We start from the raw sequence: 18,543 nt of genomic DNA on the forward strand, positions 1-18,543 counted from the left end.
ACTAATTATTTAAAAGTGATTCATTATTTTGTGTGGTATCCTTTGGCTTTATTAACAGCTTTTAACCTTTCTGGCATTGACTCCACTAGCTTTTTCATTACTTACGGTCCGATTTTGTTCCACTCCTCCAAACTTACGGGTTTTATCTGATCTCTATTGCTTATGTGACGTGTGCGCATTTTTGTTTCCAGTAATGACCATAAATTCTCGATGACGGTTGTTGTAGCAGTATGTTCGCCCTGTCAGTGTAGTGTAATCACCGGTCGTCTTCGTCTAGCTCATCTAACGGTAGGCCCAGGAAACTAGCTGTTTCGACGGGTTGGGTCCAGAGGGAGAGAGGTGTTAGATGAGTGGGTTTGATGGGGCATGTGAAAAGGTGGTTAGTGTCGTGCGGGGTGCCTTCACATGCCGGACATATGTTTAGTATGTCGGGGTCGATTCTGGATAAGTAGGAGTTTAACCTGCTACAGTATCCAGAACGTAATTGTGCCGAGGTTACGCGGGACTCTCGGGGAAGCTGGAACTCTTCGTCTGCAATAGGTGGTGGTTGGACTCCGATAACGGCATTCGGGGTTCGGGAGCTTAAGAAGGTGGTAAGGGTCTCCCGATGAATGTCGTTTATGGCCTGTCTGTACACTGTCTGATCCTGGAGTGGTCTGTCTGTTTTGTCCTGGATCTCGTCCACGTAGTTGAGGAAGTGTCTCCTGATGAGCCTGGGAGGTGGCTCAGGCGCAAGCAGGTGTCTGCATGGGTGAGGCCTACGGTGACACCCTAGCAGAAACTGCTTGCCGAGCATTTTGTTATGCTCCTCGTCATGCAAGTGTTGAATTGGGGACATCAGGAGACATCCTGTCGCGGTCCTAATAGCAGTATTTTGGGAGCTCTGGAGCTTCGTCCACTGCGTATCACTGGTTCCGGGCGACCAGACCGGCACAGCATAGTTAAGAACCGGTCGGCCTATTGCTTTGAAATTCGACAACAACATTTCTTTGTCTTTGCCCCAAGTGCTGCCGACGAGCGACTTGAGGACATTGTTGCGATTCTGTACTCTCGTTGCACTAGCGGTTGTGTGCGCGGAGAAGGAGAGCAAGCTGTCAAAGGTGACTCCCAATATTCTGGGGCTACTTACCGTTGGTATTGGGGTATCATCGACGTGTACCTGAAGTTGCAGCTCGACCTCCTTTGTCCAGGTGGTAAAAGGGGTCGCCGTGGATTTAGTGGGAGAAAGTTTTAGGTTTCTCGCATTGAAGAAGCGAGAAAGGCGGGCGAGGTAGTCGTTTACTTTGGTGCATAGGCCATCAATGTCATTGTCCGACGCCATTATCGTGCAGTCGTTGGCGTATGAGACCAGTGAGACTCCCTCTGGTGGCTGGGGGAGTTTCGATATGTAGAAATTAAAAAGCAAAGGGTGAAAGGATACCACCCTGCGGTACTTCCTGCTTTATTTTTCTATGTTTTGAAGTTTGGTCTCGAAATATCACCGACAAGTGACGCCCACTCAGGTAGTTCGCGGTCCACCTCTTCAGCCCTGGCGGGAGTGTCGACTGTAAAATGTCATCTAGTAGCGTGGCGTGGCTGACTGTATCGAAAGCCTTTTGTAGATCTAACGCTACTAGGACAGTCCTCTCGCAGGGGCGGTTTGGTTTTAGTCCACGGTTTACCTGCCGTGGTGGTGCTGTGCACTCTTCGGAAACCATGCTGGTGTGAGGCTGGAGTCAGGTGTTCTGTGAGGACTGGGAGTAGAAGAGCTTCAAGCGGCTTCACTACTGGGGAAAGGAGAGTTATCGGACGATAAGACCCCTCTTGGTTGGCGGGTTTCCCAGGCTTCAGTAGTGGGACCACTCTCCCTAATTTCCACTTATCAGGAATGATGAGAGTGGCCATAGATAGGTTGAAGACCTTGGTGAGGAATTCTACTCGCAATGGACCCAGCTTTTTCAACATCAGCATGTTTAGTCCGTCAGGGCCAATGGCTTCATATGTTTGATGGCCCCCTGAACCTCGTCGCTGGTGAAAGCAAGCGGTGCCCTGTTGTATGACAGTTTGTGCAACCATCTCATGGCACAACGTTTGGATCTGTCGACCGGAGGATGCAGTATAAATTGCCGGCTAAAGTAGCTCGCGCATCTCTTCGGATCCGACGAAGTACGACCGTTGAAGGCTATATCCACCTTGTAGTTGTGCTTCGTCGGGTTCGACAGGGACCTTACGGTGGACCAGAGCTTGCTCACACCAGAAGTGAAGTTACAGGACTTCAGATGCTCTACCCATTTGGTCCGCTTGTGTTGGGTTACCAGTTGCCGGATCTCCGATTTGAGGTCCTTTATTCGAGGATCCCCGGGATCGGCCTGGCGTAGGCGATCACGCTCGTTCGCCAGACCAGCTGCTTCAGCTGGGAAATTGAGACGTAAGTCCCCGATCCGTCCAGCGGGTATGAAGCGAGCCGCGGCGGCTGTGATCGCCTTGCGGAATGCACGTTCGCCTGCGCGCACATCGGTGGGAGTGGGTAGGGATGCGAAGATGTCGTCAGTAAATTCCGCGAATCTGTTCCAATCAGCTTTGTAAAGTTGATGTATGACCGGTGATCCGCGGAAACAAAGTCGGCAGGTTTCTCGATCGGGATGATAATGGGCAAGTGGTCTGATGCAAGCGATAGCATATGTCGCCAGGTTATGCTATTTATCAGACCTGCGCTAGCAATTGTTATGTCAGGCGAGCTGCTGCAATTGCCCACTACCCCTAGTAGGGGCGTCGCCGTTTACAGTGCTGAACGTCGAATCGTCTATCTGCTCTGCCAATAGCTGTCCCCTACGATCATTTAGCAGGCTTGAATGCCAAAGATCGTGATGCGCGTTAAAGTCACCTACTACCAATAGGTTTTCTCCCCTGATGAGCGCACCAATATCAGGGAGATATCCTGCCGGGCAGCAGGTGACAGAGGGTATGTAAATATTATATATTTCGAGCTCGGCATCGCCTGACCGGACAGCTATACCTTGACATTCTAAGGTGCTGTCCCTGCGGTCGATACCTTCATCGATGAGACGATACTGCACTGAATGGTGGACTATGAACGCTAGGCCACCACCGTTGTCTCGCTCGCGGTCCTTTCTATGCACAATGTAGCCGTCCCTGGTAATCAAAGGGGAGCTAGCGTGCAGTTTTGTCTCCTGGACTGCAGCTATCTTGATTCCAAACCGACTCATGAAGTCGACTATTTCGTCAATCTTGCTCGTGAGTCCGTTGCAGTTCAGTTGCAATAGCTTGAAGCTTTGCGAGAGTATGGTCGTAACTCGGGGGGTGCGGGATGCGTGATGTTGTCTGCGTTGGTCCTGCTGTGCGTTCCGCAAAATTGGTTGTGGCCTCATGTTGACTGGTGGCCGCGCCACTGGGGGCGGTTGCGGGTGCAGAGCTCTGCAGCAGGGGGCAACCGCGTCGCGTGTCCGTTCACGGGTGGTGTGCAGGGCGGAGCACCTCCGAAAATGGCACCAGCCACTACAAGAATTGCATTGGACAGTTGTCAAGTTCCGAGGAACTACGGTCTGACACACAGAGCAGACTGTGCGGGGGACCAAGAGCTGCTGGTTTGTCCCCGCACTGGGGTAGAAGCAGGAGGGTTGTGGGTCATTTTCTATATATTTTTATATTGTCCACTTTGCGATCACAAACATACTAAAAATTGCATATAACAATAACTGTACGCTAGTTACATAACAGCCAAACTGCGCACCCGCCTCTGTGCAGCAAAAAACGTACATCTACCTACGCAAAGAATGTTCGACATCATAAAGCTGCAATCACAACAGACAGCCAGAAGATTTGCCACTCGACTCTCACTCTGCTCTCAGAGAGTAATGCCCAACAAACCGGCATGCACGAGCAATGGAGCAACATTTCTCGTTCACTACGTACCGCCGCCGAAGAAGAAATCGGACTACGTCGAGCCCGAAAAAACCATTGGTACGACGAGAAATGTCAGAATGCCGCAGAAAGAAATGCCGCCTATAGAGCCACGCTGCGATCGCGCGCAACGCGAGCCATGTGGGATCGCTACAGAGAGCTAAAAACGGAAAAGAGCCGTAAGAAACGAGAGCCGAAATACGTGATTGCGAAGAGCTTGAGATGCTGGCCAACAGGAAAAACGCCCGAAAGTTCTACCAGAAAGTTCGGCGGCTTACAGAAGGAGCGTTTTCCTGTAAGAACAAAGACGGCGAACTTGTGACTGACATCCAGAGCAATCTTAAATTATGGAGGGAACACTTCTCGAACCTGTTAAACAGTGACAGCTGCGCATCTCATAGAGAAAGTGAAGATACCGATACCCCAATCGTTGACGACGGAATTGTCGTTCCGCTACCCGATCATGACGAGGTGAGAATAGCGATAACGCGGCTAAGGCACAACAAAGCCGCGGGCGCCGACGGACTGCCGGCTGAACTATTCAAACATGGCGGCGAGGAGCTGGTAAGGTGCATGCATCAGCTCCTATCCAAAATATGGTCGGATGAAAGCATGCCTGCCGATTGGAATTTAAGTGTCCTCTACCCAATCCATAAGAAGGGTGATCCTGCAATTCGTGCCAATTACCGCGGGATTAGTCTTCTAAATATCGCCTATGAGGTTCCAGCGAGCGTATTGTGTGAAAGGCTGAAACCCACCGTCAACCAACTCATTGGACCTTTTCAGTGTGGCTTTAGACCTGGAAAGTCTACCATCGACCAAATATTCACAATACGCAAAATCTTGGAATAGACACATGAAAGGAGAATCGACACACGCCATCTTTTCGTCGACTTCAAAGCTGCATTCGACAGTACGGAAAGGAGTTACTTGTATGCCGCGATATCTGAATTTGGTATCCCCGCAAAACTAATACGGTTATGCAAGATGATGTTGCTCAACACCAGCAGCGCCGTCAGAATGGGGAAGGACCTCTCCGAGTCGTTTGATACCAAACGAGGTTTCATACAGGGTGACTCGCTGTCATGTGACTTCTTAAACCTGATGGTGGAAATCGTACGAGCCGCAGAACTTAAACGCTCAGGCACAATATTTTATAAGAGCGTACAATTGTTGTCGTATGCCGATGATATCGATATCATCGGCCTTAACAACCGCGCTGTTAGTTCTGCCTTCTCCAAACTGGGTAAAGAGGCAAAGCGAATGGGTCTGGTGGTGAGCGAGGACAAAACGAAGAACCTCCTGTCTTCAAAAAAAAAGTCGGCGCACTCGCGTATCGGCGCCCACGTCACTGTAGACAGTTATAATTTCGAGGTTGTAAAAGACTTCGTTTATTTAGGAACCAGCATTAACACCGATAACAATGTCAGCTTTGAAATCCAACGTAGAATCTCTCTTGCCAACAAGTGCTACTTTGGACTAGGTAGGCAACTGAGCAGTAAAGTCCTCTCTCGACAAACAAAACCAACACTCTACAAGACTCTCATCATGCCCGTCCTAACGTATGGCGCAGAAGCGTGGACGATGACAACATACGATGAAGCGACGCTTGGAGTGTTTGAGAGAAAGATTCTGCGTAAGACTTTTGGACCTTTGCACGTTGGCAACGACGAATATCGCAGGTGATGGAACGATGAGCTGTATGAGCCTTACGACGACATTGACATAGGGCAGTGAATAAAGATCCAGCCGCTACATTGGCTGGGTCATGTCGTCCGAATGGATACAAACGCTCCGGCTTTGAAAGTATTCGATGCGGTACGAGCTGGTGGTAGTAGAGGAAGAGGAAGGCCTCCTCTGCGTTGGAAAGATCAGGTGGAGAAGGACTTGGCTTCACTTGGTGTGTCCAATTGGCGCCGGTTAGCACGAGAAAGAAACGACTGGCACGCTTTGTTAAACTCGGCCAAAATCGCGTAAGCGGTTATCGCGCCAATTAAGAAGAAGAGAAGTTACATAAACTAGAAATTCAAAATACCGTTAACCAATCGACTTGCCGCCGCCACAACGTAAACAAGTGCTTGCATGAAATAAGCTGTGAGCAAAGAGACCCCATTGTGGTTGCTTTTCATCCCGGACTATATTTCCATAAAGTTTGCCAATTTTCTCGCCCATTCGAAAATAGTCAATATTGGAATATTTCGCGTAGAAAAAAGTTCTGTGTCGGACATTTCAATACTAGGAGAAAAATTCGAAACAATTATTTTATGTTCTCTGATAGTAGGCAAATAGTTAATTAGTATATTACTTGACGTATGTAGTTCTTCGATTGATGAAAAGTGCACAGAAACATATGCATATACCTGCAAGGTTAGAAATCTGAGTATTTGATGATTACTGTACATATTTGAAGCTAACTGTACATACAATGCTGTGCCTATGAATGTGCGCTGGATATCTAGAGAAGTTGTGGGGAATCGTAATTTTTTTCGCTGTGGTAAGTGCACATACATACACACAGCATATACATAAATAAGTATATATGCGCGTATGAATATAAATTCACATATTTGTATTTGCATATGCCATCTTCCTATGTGCCTGAATCATTTCTCTGAGGATTATTAATTTGATATGCTTGAAGAATTTAAAATCAAACCTAAGACACATACATACTATATGTCCTATGCTAATACATATAAACATGCATACATACAATTTCGTGCAATTTTCATAAAAACCCCAAAAAAGAACAAATCTAATATGTAAACATGCATACAAATCATATGGACATATCAAATGAACACATGATGGAAAGAATAATGAGATGGCGCCTATCGTGGTCCCGTTACTTTGCTCTCAGCGAACTTGACAACGAGTTACGTGATTTTAGCTTCAGTATGGCCAGATTACCATTTTCGTAACTTGATTTAGCATTTTTTTTTTGTTATTTAGTCTGAGAGTTTTAGTTCATTCTTCCTGACATTTTTCTAGCCTGTTCTAATTAAAAGTAATATTTATAATATTGTAAAATATACATTTTTTTTAAATTAGTTCAATAATTCACTTAGTTGTATTTTGCTTTACTTTTTTAACATCTGGTGGCATTGCCCGCGATTGCAGGTGTTGTTGGTGTTCTTCTGCTTTCGGCAGTCAAATCTCTCTCTCGCTACTGCAGTATTGCCTACCTTTGGATATAAAAACACACTAAAATTCCCATTCAAAGAAAATAACACAACAAATTTTTATTGAATCATTTAAAGAATTTTGTATGCGTGACAAATTGTCTGTAGAATGTGCGTTTTTTTTTTTTAATAAACGTGTTATGCTTATGTACAATTTAATTTATATGTTATTTTTGTCAAGCGAGACTCTTTTGTTAAGGGAACGATTTATTTGCTATATTTGAGGTTATGTAACTAGATAAGGAACTCTTTTTTGTAAAAATGTCAGTATGGTTTCTTTAGTATTTTCTGGTATTTTGTTGGTTATTTTTATAATGAATACACCTCTTGATGCTCTATGTCCCACTAAGGATTGATGGCCGGAAGAAACGATTACACCTCCATGGTTTTAATCCGCATTCAGTAAATTCAAACGCCTTTTAAAATGTGTAAAAAGTTTTCAATCTTAAGAAGAGTTGAGAGAGGGACATTTAATATTCTTCCATAACCTTAAAAGGAGCAAAAAATTAAATTCACACTTTCAAAATATCAAATTTTATAAAAACCAACTAATTTTCATTAACACTAAAATCTTCTCAGAGTGGCCTTTTTTAACCTTCTTTTGTATAATAATACAGTTTTTTTTTATCCTAAAGTTTCGGTAGCTTTAAATTAAAAAAAAGAAACAAACACGAAACTTCAAAATTTTCGCATTTTCGGTATAAAAAAGCACTAAATTTATTGCGAAGAGCAGATGGTTGGCAATACTGCACAACTCAGCAAGCGTGACGTCACGTACTCTCTGATGGGCGCAATCTTCTTTCTATTGTATCATTCTTGAAATGAACAAATCTATTCTGCACGCAAGCAAATGTAAGCTAATGTAAACTACATTTTTTCACATTTGCGTGTTACTCTCTCCCTCTCATTTCTCTCCGGCAGCCATATTAATTAATTTCCCACTGTTAACTTGTGGTGAAGTAATTTCTGGGTTGAATTTCTTACCCGTGTTTTGTTAGAGCCCAAAATGAGGAACGGGCCGGGACTGAGCCTTCTCTATGAATTTACGTTCTCTAATAAAAGGGCACCAACTTACTTGGTTGTGGCGGCTTAAGGTTGAAATATGCCTTGATTTCTTCATGAAATTTTTCGTATTTTTATAGTCACTAAACGCCTTAATAATTGGTACTCGCTCGTCACGCTGCAGCATTGCCCAGTTCACTTTGTGTTGATTTGGAAGCTTGTCAAAAAATTCTTTCACCAACATAGGGTTATTTAAATGCGCCTGCATATGGCAAGCTTCCATAGTAGAGCATATATTTTGCACACACAACGCGAAGTCGTTAAGATACTCCAATTTCTCTTCCTGGCTTTCTCCGCTTATGATTGTAATATATGTATGTTCTGGTCGCCCAAAGTACATTTTTAGTGAGTGAAATATTTCAAGAGTCATAGAAGTAATTTGCAAAGCTCCATCTCAAAAGCCTTACCCTTGAGACACTTTTGCAGTTGCGTTAGATTTTCTGCTTTGGTGAACTTTGCAATGTCTGTGCCGTTTTCATAATTACTTATAAACAGCGGCCAATATTCTGGATTCCCACTAAAAATAGGCAAATTTTTGCAATTACTTGTCTAGTTACAAGTTGTGATGAATTTGGAGTCGTTGTCGAAAGGTTAAATACAGTGAGTGAGGCCCCTTGACTCAGTATTTTGTATTTCCTTTGTAAATATTTCTGCTCTATTTTCCTCTCTTCTAAATGTCCTAAATGCAGTATATGTTGTTGGGCGAAACTCTCATGACCTTTTGGAGTGATGGTATTAGCTGTTAATGTTGGAGGCGAAGAAGGTTGCGCAGCTTGCTGAGCTAAGCTCATAATCATTGTTGCGATGCCAGCGAGTTGTTCGACGCGCGGAAACATTGTTCCTAGACATGATGTTGTTGCTGCGGTCAAGTAACGCGCGGTGGAGGTGATTGCCACTGAGATAACTATCGGTTTCATTGATACAATGTGTGCAGTGTGCATGCCCATTGATTGCTATTTTTTTTTCCTTATTTTGCGTTGTCGCAGAGTTTTTCACTTATACACTAATAGTAGGTGATGATGACGCTTGTGGCTGCGTGTAGACATTTTTGTTGTTGGGGGAGCGGAGGTGCTTCTTGCAATATAACCTGGCTGCGCGGATCCGCAGGAAATACAGTTCCAACTGATATTAGCTACGTTGTTATTTACCCCGACACAGTTGTAGTGGAACCACCGGTCACACGAATCGCACTGCACCATACGATTGGTGTCTTTCTAGGCACAATTATTGCAAAAAATATCTTTAAAGATTATTGCAATTTAGAAAATCAAATGCAAAATTTTTTAGCTTTAGTTTATTTCAATACACACTACTCGACGCTTTAAAAATATTTTGTATGTTTACCGCTTACTTTAATCGCAAAAAAGGCCCAAACATTCCCGTTATTACAATATATTCATATGTCAAGCGTTTCTAAACCTAACTATTTCTTCTATATTATAATGGCGACAATCGCATATTGAGTTATACATGTACATATGTGTGTAAATAATATATCAGAGAACGTAAATTCATAGAGAAGGCTCTGGAACAAATGGGCAGGTTAAATGTCAAATGCTAACAAAACGCGGTTAAGAATTTTTTTATTTCACCACGGCCTTGGAAAAGTTAACATAAGAGAGTTAACATAGCGGAGCATAGTCAACAGAATTAAATACAGCGCTAGCATTGAAATGTAAAACGCCATGATTCCAGAGAATGTTAATGCAATGAGAAGGAGCAAATGTTAAATGAGCTTTTTTCGAGTTCTAATTTGTAGATTCAAACTAAGGTAATTTCAAATTAAACTTTCCTCACGAGGGGGGAATTGCAGATATTTACCACGCGAGTGGAGGGTTTCTATATTTACTTACCACGCTAGGACAGGAATTCAGATTTTTTCTGCGTTTACCAAACTACTGAGGAAGTTCATAAGATTTTTCGGCACACTACTAAGGAAATCGACTTATTTCATGCCCACAGCGAAGCGAATAAATTTGCGATTAAGAAGGCCGCGCGGCAGTTAATTTGTGGTGCAGAAGCTAAAGTCGGCGGAATTATTCGTTTTGTTTTTTGGCACGTATTTAATTCAGGTTCAAGTCCTGAAGTCATATTTTTTTTTCTTGCACATTTTTTTTTACAATTCAAACCAGGAAAGTTTTTTAAAATTGTTGAGTTTATTTTAATTAAAATTTCTTTAAATAGTGTTTTTTTTGTATTTCATAAATGGAAATTTCTTTTCGGTATAAAATAGTTCATACTGGATATGACCTGATTTTTATATAAATCAATCAAAACAGAAAATATGTACATATGTCTTTAATCTCTTTCATCAAATCCAAATTATATTGATGAGAAAATATCATTCTAATATCCGTCCAGAAAGCCAAACGCGCATACACAGATACATATGCATATATGTATGTAATTACGCATACAAACTTTCAACTAACGCAGAATATGTGCATATAAAACGGCGAATCGAATAAATGAGTGATTTAGAAAAATTCATTAGTAATTATAGTTTAGCGCAATCGTGAAAGATGTGTCGTGTATGCAGTACATGGTCCCATATTTGACTCAGGTTCAAGTCCTGTACACAGTTTTTTGTTCGATATTTTTATTTCATTTTTTATATTTGGTTTAATTAGAATTGATTTAAAATAGTGTATTCAGGTTTTTCTAATACCTGTTATTTAGAAATTTATTTTCTATATAACATTATTCATACTTCTTTTGAATTAATTTATATGTAAAACAGCCATAAAGGCAATCATATGAATATGCATTCCTATATTTAATCTCTTCAGTCAAATCTGAACTACTGACATACACATATTGATGAGAAAATATTCTAATATCCATGGATGCATCCAGAAAGCCAAACGCGCATACACGCATATGTATACAAATATATACAAACCTTCAACGAACGCAAAATGTATGCGTATAAAAAACAACAACTGCGACCGTCTTCTTGTCCGTCAGTGAAAAGATGGGATATGTATACCCTATGAGCAAAAAGAACCGGGAAGGTGATGTTGACTGTTTCCTTCGATTGCCAAGGCATAGTCCACCATGAGTACCTTCCATCGGGCCAGACAGTCAATAGAGAATATTATTTATCCGTTTTGAAACCTTAGAGAGATGCTGTGTGTTGCAAACCGCCGGAAATGTGAGCAAACAATTCTCAGATTTTGCATGATGATAACGCGCCATCGCACTGATCAAAGAGAATACAAATCGGCCTGCCGGGGATGTTTGGAGGACTGGGTTAAACGTTGGCACATGTGTGTTGCTTCAGACGGGTCATATTTTGAAGGAATTAATATAAATTTGCCTTAAATTTAACTCTGTTTTGTTTAATTTAAACATTCCCGGTACTTTCTGATCATAAGGTACATATATGCGGCTTTGCGGACAGCAATGTGTGATTCGCTGGAAGTCGCATTAACTCGCGACTGTCGCACAGTTAGAAGACATATTTACATAAATATAAGGGTGCATACATACATACGGAGCCGCGGCCACTCGACATGACAAAAATTTAAGATTTATCAAATATTGGCAAATAATTCCACGCGAAATATTCCAATATTGACTATTTTCGAATGGTCGCGAAAATTGGCATATGGGCGGCTGGTTTTATGAATGAAATTGAAATATGAGCTCTAACTTATGAATGAACTTTTTGTTTTTGTTCTAAATTGTTCAGCGCCGTCGCTGATAGAATCATGGCCGCTGCGACTGCGTCTACGAATGTATTTTGTTTTTGTAGTCGCTAGGCTTAGATTTTAACTTTGGGCGACATGCGCATGTGAGGTATGTGTTTTTGTTGTGTTCTAGAACATTTTAGAATGTGTGGTGGCAAAGCGGCCATCGCGTTGTGCTTGCTGTTGCTTTTGCGTCTATCAAAGTATTGTGTTTTTGTAAGTATAATATTAGGAATATCGACTGGTGAAAGACAAAAGTACACGGAAGCAAGAAGGGAGCGCTGTGCTCGCGCATATATGCATGAATGTATGAACGTGCATGGATGCAGTAACATATGAATACAATTATTTTGTAGGAAGTTTAGAAGGCAAGTAGGTATACTCCAAGAATGATAGAAAGAAGATTGCGCCCATCAGAGCGTACGTGACGTCACGTTTGCAGAGTTGTGCAGTATTGCCAACCATTTGCTCTTCGTAATAAATTTAGTGCTTTTTTATACCGAAAATGCGACAATTTTTAAGTTTGGTGTTTGTTTCTTTTTGTTTTTAATTTAAGGCTACCGAGACTTTAGGTTGAAAAAAAACTGTATTATTATACAAAAGAAGTTTAAAAAAGGCCACTCTGAGAAGATTTTAGTGCTAATGAAAATTTTTTTACTCTTATAAAATTTGATAATTTGAAAGTGCAAATTTAATTTTTGGCTCCATTTAAGGCTATGCAAAAATATTAAATGCCCCTCTCTCAACTCTTCTTAAGAGTGAAATTCTTTTAACACATTTTAAAAAGTCTTTGAATTTATTGAATGCGAATCGAAACCATAGAGGTGTAATCGTTTCTTCCGGTCATCATTCCTTAGTGAGACATAGAGCATCAAGAGGTATATTCATAGTAAAAATAAGCAACAAAATACCAGAAAATACTAAAGAAACCATACTGACATTTTTACAAAAAAGAGTTCCTTATCTAGTTACATAACCTCAAATATAGCAAATAAATCGTTCCCTTAACAAAAGAGTTTCGCTTAACAAAAAAAACTCATAAATTAAATTGTACATAAGCATAACACATTTATTTAAAAAAAACGCACATTCTACAGACAATTTGTCATGCATACAAAGTTCTTACTTAACTTACAAAAAAAAATGCTAAATCAAGTTACGAAAATGGTAATCTGGCCATACTGGAGCTAAAATCACGTAACTAGTTGTCAAATTCGCTGAGCGCAAAGTAACGGGACCACGATGGGCGCCATCTCATTATTCTTTGCATCATGGGTATACTCGTATATGTATGTATATATGCTAGGACTATAGATGACTAGATGTGAAACTCTTTTTCTCGTGAGAGCGCTGAAAAATGTGCATTTTTTATAACATTTTCCAATATTGCCACACCGGTAGAAACATGAATTGGGTATTTTTGAACCAAAGGTCTGGAATTTTTAGTTTCCACACCACCATTGAGGTTAGTATTTAGTGTGCGGTTGCCCAATAGCCTTATATCACTCGTAAACACCTACATATACTAAAAATAAGTACAATCCGTATGAAATATGTACATAAATAAGCAAAAAATGTATATGTAAATGAAATTATTTAAAACTGAAATACAAAAGTAATTTAATAATAATAAAGTAATGAACGCGAAAAACATAAGTTATAATTAAAAACATGATTGCTATTTTTTAATATAACACAGAAAGTGGGTAACAAAAAAAAAAATTCTCAAACAACGAACAGAATAAGTTAAAGCAGATTACCTTTAATTTTTGAACGCTTTTCAACCATAGAATATTTACGTATATACAAATTTACATAAACCAACACACAGTTTTCAATAAAATTACATTATGTACATACGACTAATTAAAAGTAGAAGTCGAAAAGGATATAGATTCTACAAAATCACTTAAATTCAAATTATTACATTTCAATTGAATTAATTTTAAGACCAATAATTATAAACATTTCAACACGTCATTTCTCCATTAAGCAAAAACGAACTGTTTTCGTCTGTTATTTTTGGCGCGTTTCTTCTGGCAGTCTGCCATTTCGCCTATCAGCTGTTCAAAATTCCATAATGTGTGAATGCTGCCAAGTTTTGAAACGTCCTCATGGGCGCGCTCTCTCTCAAAATGAATAAGTTTCACATCTAGTTATCTATGGCTAGGACATAAAGTGGGTATATATACATACATAGAGCAGAATTGTTTTTGCACTTGTTAGGAAGAAACTCGTTCACTAGTGCGTATGTGTCTTTGATTTCTTGTAAGAATGTGATGTGCTGTGACATGTGTACATATGTACATAAGTCAAGGTTATTTGGGAATACTTGCATATGTGATATGATGTTCTTGCGCTTGTGCATTATTGTTTTTCATATACAAATGTACATACATACATATGTATGTAAATGCTGTCGAATACATAAACTATAAATTGACATACAATATAAAATAAGTGTTGATTTATCTTAAACCGTCCTTTTTTTCTGAATGCAAATACCTCCTATTGACATGTACATACATATTATGTACTTATGTATATTATCATATACCATCATTTATTTACATATAAAGTATACGTTCATTTATGTACATATGTGTGTAATGAAAAACTTCATGAATTACTTTCAGAACTTTATTAAAATTTATTCGCGTCGCGCGCATGCACAAAACCTTTTGTTCACAACGCAGGCGCAGAAATAAACGCTCTGCGTATTTATCCTCCCCACGTGACTCGCCATCAATTCTCGGTGCAAATTTTTTTTTTTCGTTTTTAAATTTTTTTTTTTTTAATGTAATCGTAAAAAAATTTGTAATAAATTTTATGTATCCGCTTATCATTTCAAAAGTAACAAAATGGTAAAAAAATAAGCAGTCGAAGAAATATGTAAACGCACCGCCTATTTTTCCTCGCCACATGTTAGACTCGAGTTCAATTCCCGGCGCAAACTTTTTTTTATTATTTTTTTTTTTAAATCTTTTTTTTTATGTAATTGAAAAAAAAAAATTTCTAATAAATTATTTCAAAAATACGAAAATAGTAAAAATTTAATTGGTTTAATGTCGAGGTGAGAAATGTGTTGTGTGTTGAGGTGAAAGATGTGTGGTGTTTCTAATTTTTGTGTGGGCAAAAGTCAGTGAGGTGTCTATACACTCGGTGTGCTAAATTCCCTTAGTTCAAATCTTTCAAATCTCAATTGTACTAAAAAAAGCTCACAGTAACATTTGCACCTTCTCATTGCATTAACATTCTCTGATGATTCGGTGTTAGGCATAATAAAATAACAGCAGACCTGTACATTTTTCTCTCATGCTTATTTGCCGTCGGCATTTTGTAATGCAAATTAATTCTAAGTATATGCATGCATGAATGTGAAATGTTAAGTAATTAATTAACTAAATTGTATTGATGCTAAGTGTATTATCAAAATTATTTCAAAAATAAAAAAAATAACTTTGTAAACCATTCATTTACATCAAGGGTTAGTATACAACAATATATTGTTTTTAAATTATATTAACATCTAACAACAAATAGACGAACTTATTCCTACCATATGCAAACACACTCATCTAAACCGTATGCGTTTACATATACTTATATATGTATGCCCGTATGAAAAAATTCATATGTTGGGACAATGTATGTACGTAGATGTTTCTATTCTGAGCAAAACAATGCATATTCTTATATACAATGCATATTGTTATATACAATGCATATTCGTCTCCAACTACCTACAGGATCCCAAATCACAGGGCTTGTTGATGACATAGCAATCGTGGTTGTTGCTAAATTCCATAACCAGACTACAGCAATCTGCAACCAAGCGATCGAAATCACACAAGTTGGCTGCGCAATAGTGGTTTAAGCCTTGCAAACCATAAAACAGTTCTTATCAGTAGCAGGAAAATAGTAGAGACAGCTAATCTCACAGGATTTTATTTTACTTTATAAAAAAAAATATTTACTTACTAAATGCTTTTGCAAAATTATTGGTAACAACGAAAACGGAAAAAAATTGAACTTGCAATTTGGTAAATAGGAAACGTAAAATAAATTGAGCTTGCAAAGAAAATATCAATGCACTTGCACGAAAAAAATTGTTGGCGCGTGTACGGAAAGTTACGGAGGCGTTTATTTATAAGAAAAAAATAGGGTGGAACTATATTATATGATATTATATAGATATTAGGTGTCACTATAACATCTAAGCTGCACATCAAGTATCTTGGAATAATTATTGGCCATAGATTGAGCTTTAAGCAACACGTAACGTACGCCAGCGATTAAAGAGCGAAGGCTGTGAGCTCGAACTTATCAATGAATTTGTTCTTGTTGTGCTTTTTAATATTTGAAACTGTTCAGCGCCGTCGCGGGTAAATAATCATGGCCGCTACAGCTCCGCCTACGAATGCATTTTTTTTCTTGTACTCGCTGGGCGTGGAATTTTAGTTTAGGAAACATACGCATGTAAAGGCATAAAGTGAGTGTGTGCGGTTATATGTATATACATACATATGTATCAAGTCAGTTCAAAAGTTCGTGTGTATTTTACCCATAATTTCACTTTTGTACGGTTTTTGCATACACAAAATTATTCGCGGAATATAACGGAACTATTTATATTTTCTCGGCCAAACCCCTAACAGAAGTGTACGCGCCAGTTATTTATTTATTTATATTTTCTTTGATATATTGTGCATTCAACAAGTGATCTTAATCGCGGATAGAAGCACGTGTTGTTAAAAAATAAAATGGAGTCTTCGAACGCGTATTAGAGGCATATTTTGTATTTTTTTTATAAAAGTGGTAAAAATGCAACAACTGCTGCTGCAGAAATAAACATTGTTCATGGAGAGGAAACCGTGAGTGTAAGGACTGCGCAAAAGTGGTTTTCAAAATTCCGAAGTGGTAACTGCGACCTGGAGGATGCCCCGCGCGCTGGTCGTCCTGAAGTCTTTAACTCCGACGCTTTGCTCGAACTCGTGGAAGCTAAGCCAAATTTGACCGTCGATATGATAGCTCAGAGGTTAAATTCATCGCATAGAACAGTTCACAGGCACCTGGTTTAATTGGGAAATGTTTCAAAGCTGGAAAAATGGGTTCCGCATAGACTTTCCGTCGCCAACCTTCAGCAGAGAGCGAATGTGTGTTCTTAGCTGATTTACAATAATCCTGTTCGCAAACGTTAATGGTTAGATAAAGATGAAACACCAGAACCGACCCCTAGAAATGCCCTTCACCCCAAGGAGATTCTTCTGTCTATTTGGTGGGATATGGCCGGTATTGTTTATTATGAACTTCTGGAACCAAACCAGACGATAACTGCTGATTATTATTTCCATCAGCTATCAAACCTGAATGAGGCACTTAAAAAAATCGACCGTCTTCAGTGAATAGACACAAAGTTTTCTTTCACCACGACAACGCAAGACCTCATACCGCAAGGCAACATTAGGCAAGCTGAACGAGCTCGAATGGGAGCTAATGCAGCATCCACCATACTCTCCGGATATTTCACCTTGTGATTATCACCTTTTCCGTAGACTTCAATCCCATATGAGTTACAAGAAGTACTCCTCAAAAGAAGCTATAAAAAGGGATATCGAAGCGTATTTTGGCTCCAAGGACAAAGAATTTTTTGAGCAGGGAATTTAAAATTTGTCTAAACGTTAGGAAGACGTTGTAAATAATGAAGGTAAATATATTATTGATTAATAAATACTTTAAACATCTTTTTTATTAATTTTAAAACCACCTTTAAAAAACGCAAGAACTTATGGACTGACCTGATATTAGTAAATAGTAATTTCTTTCTTGTTAAATTTATTTTTCATAAAAAAGTTTTTTTTTTTATTTAAAATTTTTTTTGTTTCAATATGTACTTATCAAGTCTCTAATTTTTCTAATATCTGATCTTTGACCCCTAATAGCACCTTCAATATAATTTCCGTTATTGTCTTATTTATATTCATGTAACAAGCGTTTCTAAAACTAAATATTTCTTCTATATTATAATGGCGACAATCGTATATTGAGTTATACATGTACATATGTGTGTAAATAATATATCAGAGAACGTAAATTCATAGAGAAGGCTCTGGAACTGTAAAAATTTATGATATTTGCCTACGTTGAATGTAAATTAACTTAAGGACGTGTTCACACGTCAAATGGCAACGTCTAAAATGTAGGTATTATGTATTGGACAGTGTTAGTTAAGCTTAAGCACGCGATCATATACACCATAAAAGAGCGAAAAATAAAATACTTTGTGAATCATCAAACCTTAAAATTATTTGTTTTATTGACTTATAACTACGTGTTACATGGTGTCAGAAGTAATCGAACAAACGCTTCGCAACAGAATAAATTAATTAAATTTTTGTGAGTTTCCTTAAAAAGTGAATTTCATCATTGGAGCATTGGATTGCATCGCAGACAGCACGAATCACATTTTTGTGTAATTCGTTTTCATCGGAAAAATTCACTAGAAACTTAAATCATCGGATAAAAAACAATATTCATCGGGATAAAACATTCATCGGAGATCATAATTATTGGTATTTTGGATATTTTTTGATTTTCATGGATATGTTTGCGAAATGGCAGAGGCACGCAAAGAATTGAGAGAGCTCGATTGTACAAACATATCACTTACTTACTTAGGTGGCCATAACAGCCCGTTACCGAGTTAC

Source organism: Anastrepha ludens, chromosome X (genome assembly GCF_028408465.1).
Source record: "Anastrepha ludens isolate Willacy chromosome X, idAnaLude1.1, whole genome shotgun sequence".
NCBI classification, from domain to species: Eukaryota; Metazoa; Arthropoda; class Insecta; order Diptera; family Tephritidae; genus Anastrepha; species Anastrepha ludens.